Source organism: Poecilia latipinna, unplaced genomic scaffold (assembly GCF_001443285.1).
Source record: "Poecilia latipinna isolate Pla-1442-1.1 unplaced genomic scaffold, P_latipinna-1.0 Scaffold854, whole genome shotgun sequence".
In the NCBI taxonomy this organism is placed as follows: Eukaryota; Metazoa; Chordata; class Actinopteri; order Cyprinodontiformes; family Poeciliidae; genus Poecilia; species Poecilia latipinna.
The window spans coordinates 20,366-25,122 of NW_015113470.1; positions in this window are offsets into that span (position 1 = coordinate 20,366).

Sequence of the window (4,757 nt, forward strand, 5' to 3'; positions counted from 1 at the left end):
AATAATAAAGAAGCATTAAGTTCCCCCCCCCCCCCCCGGGCTGTAGGGGGGGGGGGGAGCGCGAACAAGACGCACAATTTGTGGTGAAGTAGTTTAACTACTTCAGCATGAAGAGGTTTGTTTAAAACCTGACAAATGCCACATTTTATGCTACAAAACAATCCTCAAGCCAGAAACATTTAACATTTAGCCAGATGAAACTGGATGAGTTTTTTTTTTTTTTTTTTTTTGTAAAATAAAGCACAAATGTATCGGAAAATAATAAAATAGTTTCAAAATTAATTAATAATTTGCACTTGATTAGTTTTTATCTTTAGCTCAATGCAGAATGTAATAAAGTTGGAATATTTAATAGAATCTGATGAAGACTGAAAGCAGTGTTATCTCAAAAAAAAAAAAAAATCACTGCCATATCGGTGTTACTCACATTATTGTGTGACCATGGAAATTACCCAGTATTATTTCTTCATATAAAAAAAAATACATTCTAAACTTTTCTTTATTAACTTACTTTTTGCTGTCAATCTATTTTTATTTATTTTCAACGCATCCTTATGAAAACGCAAAAAGCTTGTTCTTATCGAGTCTTCTCTCTTCAGGTTCATCCTGTTTGCTTTAATTACCATCTAAATGCGTCTCAGTTAGAGCTGGTAAGATTAAGCCTAGAAAGGCGCAGGCTGGTCAATGTCAAGTCCAGACCCACAATTCGAAGTTGCACATAAGGACAAACACTAAGTAATGAAGCCTATGGAGAAGATGTTGAAAGTTTATAATGGCCCAGACTAGAGGAGGAGCATTAAACCCTTTCCTTGAGCAAAGCGGTCTGCATCGCTGATTTGCAAGCCGGTTAGAATGTCAAAGACTTTTTTTAAAGAAGTTTTTCTTACGGTTAAGCTTTGTAAAACCTTTGAATGTATCAAGCAACACATGGTGTAACAAACTGAAAGTTAGTCAAACTGTGTTTTAACAGCTATGAGATGAGATGAGAGAAAAAGAACATTATCACCTTTCACAGGGAAAATGATTAAATCATTTTGTGTCAGGCAGACAGCAGATCAACTTCTGTTGATGCAAAGTTGGTGTGACATAAAACTATAGACCTTTTTTTAACACGCATTTCTAATTTATCTAATCTTTTTATAGTTAGCCGTGATGCTTTAGCTGCTGTTGTAACCTTGTCTTGCTAACCCAGGTTCAGCATTGCATTGCGGTTTCCATCCATTCACGTTTTTAAAACTAACACTACTAAACCATCAGGTAATTTGCATATTTCTTGTATAATTTCCGATGAATGACTTTGTTCCTCTGTTTTTACTCACTGCAGTTTGTCCCTTTGTTCAGATCCTACAGCCACAACAGCACTTCTTCCTGTTGATGATGTCACTGATTGGCTCACCTAGCACAACAAAATGGAGGGTTTTCATTTTTGTATAGCATTGATTATTGAGTTTAAACTAACATTTTCAGTAGTGCTACATTATGTTTTGGAGGTTTTGTTGCTTGGTTTAGCCGCTTCTCCGCTGGCGCAGACCTATGAGGTCCAGGCGTGTTTGCAGTTCTGTTTAAAACCACTAAGATTCTGGCTGCTGAAAGTTTAAGATGGCAGAAAATTAAATAAAATATGCCCATGCCACTTACTTCTCACCTTCCTTGACTCTTGTGCTGTACTACACTACTTCACAGCCTCTCAGGGGCGTGGGAAGAACAGAACGGCACCCCCCATTATGTGTAATGGAGGTTGTAGTTATGGAAGGCTTTAAGGTTGCACAGAGCTCCTGTTTATCATCACACTGGCAGCATGTTGGAGTCCTGTGGTCATTTATTTAATGCACTGCTGGTCCTAATTGAAATAAGTCACTGCAACCAGCTTGAGGAGAGAACCATCTTAAAGAAAACTCATTTGGTTGTTGGATTTGCTTTCCTTGAAGGACGTTTTCCAAATCTGGCGTTAACCCGCAACAGTCTCACATCCCATTTTAGTCGTTAGCTTTGTCTTCATTCTGAAGGGGAACAATCAGTTGTAAAAATAGGACGAGTGCGAGAAAAACTTGGTTTTTAATCCGAGACTGAGATTGCAATCCGACTTCGGCTCAAAGACCCGAGGCATCAACACGGTCTGCTGGTGAGGTCGCAGAAGTCGACCTTTGAGTTAGTCCACACAAAACCCAAGGTAATGCGGTGGCACAGAGGTTACTGAAATCATTATCTATTCATTATCATTAGCTCATCGGATACATTTGAGAAATACTTTGTCATTCTGTGCAGGAGGAACAAAGCGCTGCTTCTCTTGTTCCACCATCACTGTCAGTGTGAGCCCTGCCCACCGACAGCCCAGGGTCTAATAAGGCCTGTCCAATTACTCTCTGAATTGTTAATTAGCCACAACTGATGCCGTGGAGGAACCCGGGTGGACGGGAACAGAGCCATCAATCCTGGCTTCTGTTGGGATTTTTCCTCGTTGTTTTTTCCAATTCTTTTTTTTTTTTTTTGATGAAACACAGATGCAAAAAAATGACTTAGAAAAAGCAAACTGCTTAGAGACATTCGCCAATTTGGTATGTTTCACGCCAAAGCAGCTCATTAATGCATGTATCCATATGATTACCGTTTCAGCACCGACTACACTGGTCAACAGCCAAAAAAATTGTCTGAGGTTTTCCAACTGTTTTATGGTCATTTTGATGAGCTGAATCCAAACATTACATTGGTTCTGCTCAACCAGGTCAACTTTCTGAACTATGGAGCAACATGAGCATCAAAATGCTTGACTTGTTCTCATCAAAGGATCGGTTTCCTGAGAATCTGGGATCAATGAATGATGAGCAGGAGGAGAATGATGACATAATGTTCAATTTATATGTACTTACCCTTTTCTCCTAAAACATTTTTTGGATGAGAAATATTAATGGAAATGAACTGATAATGTCACAAAAAAGTCATCAATTTAGTCAGAATATCGGATCTCTCGAAATCAAATTAGAATAAAAACCTGACCTGGTTGACAAAAAAATGGATGCCATTTTTGGATTCAGCAGTGCAAAATAGTCCAAATTCAGCTGAAAAACAACATAGACAACTTCCAAAAAGTCTTTTTTGTAACCCGGTTCTGTAAATGCAGGAGTGACCATCCACAGCACAACACAGTCATTTCCCGACAGCAAATTATAAAGACCAATTCATCTAATATGAACATTTTTGGACTGTAGGAGGAAGCTGGAGCACCCTGAAAGAACCCACACAGGAACAGGGAGAACAGAAAATGACCAGGTAAGGATTTGAACCAACGCCCTTCTGTTAGCAAGGCAGCACTGCTTGAAACCAATCTACAGCTCAACCTTTGAACAATTATTACACTTTTGTATCATTTTTGTCGCCAGAAAAGTGCACCTCAAACTCATGCTACATCTCATCCTGCTCCATATCTATATTTTAAAGAAAATGTTTCTCACTTGTTCTATATTATGTGTTAACCTTGTCCAAGTGTACAAAGTAAAGCACACAAAAAAAACACCATCTGAACTTTTTTTTTTCCAGAGCAGACCTTTCCTCTTCTAAATTTCTGTCATATTTTCTCTTCCCAACTTGCCCAACATTTTAGACAACGCCTGACAAGCAGATTGGATTTGCAAGAATGTATGTCCCGCTTGGCCGGTGGGATCGTATCTTCCCAGGTCATCCATCCATGAGGTGCTGCTTGAAATGGATTCCTCCTCCTCCACCTCCTCCTCTGGGGCTAGAGTGTGTGCATGCATGGCCGTGTGTGTGTGTGTGCGTGTGCATGTGTGTGTGTCCCACAACTCATTACATGACCCAACAATCCCAGTCGGAATATTTCACCCTTCATGTCTCAAAAAGGGTTATATTTCTAAAAAAAGTAATGTAGGTGTCAAAAAAGAAAAATGTAGATCAATCTGAAGTTTATAAAAGTACAAAATTAAATATACTTACCATGCTTGATGTGTTTAGATGTTGGAACTTATTTAAACCTGGTAGTTGTTTTTTTTTTTTTTTTACTCTTCCAAAACTGATTTTATCATCATTTAAATTCGTCTAATTTATACAGTTTTTAAAAGCTTTTTTTTATTGAAAGGTAAAAAGCTTTCGCTGCATTCAGCGACTGACGTATTATGACCAGATTTTGGAAACCGTCAATAAAAGATTTGAAAGCATTAAGTTTGTCAGAGGAGTGTGAACAAATGGCTAAATAAAACATTTATTCAGCGCCGAGTTCTGCTCCATCGGTAGCTCCACAGCTTGTGCCGTTTGTTCAGAATTTGAATTAGAAATGGGGCATGTTTTTTTTGTCTTTTTGTTTGATCTTGCGGGGTTGTTTGTGTTTTTTCAGCTTTCATGGCTGCGTGGGTCTGAATATTGGGCGAGTAAATCTGGGAGCGGGACTCTACGGAAGCTGGTGCCACGTTGTGTGGAGATAAGGCCCGTCGTGTTTGTGGCGTGCTTCGTTAGCCTCAGCCGCAACATGAACACGTCCGTCCTCAGCCATGTGGACAGTTGAAACCAGATCTCTGTATAAATTGTATGGAGAGACACAACCTATTGTTTTTCTCATTGTTTGGCTTAAATTGAACTAAAAATCTTCTATATTTGCACAGTTAAGATTACCAAAATGCATCTATATGCACCAAATTCCATAATAGAGAGTGTGTCCTGATGCCTAGGGCACACAATTGAGGCAAAACTTTAACTTCTGTGTAATGTCTTGAGATGTTGCTTCAATATTTTTAAAATAATGTCATTTT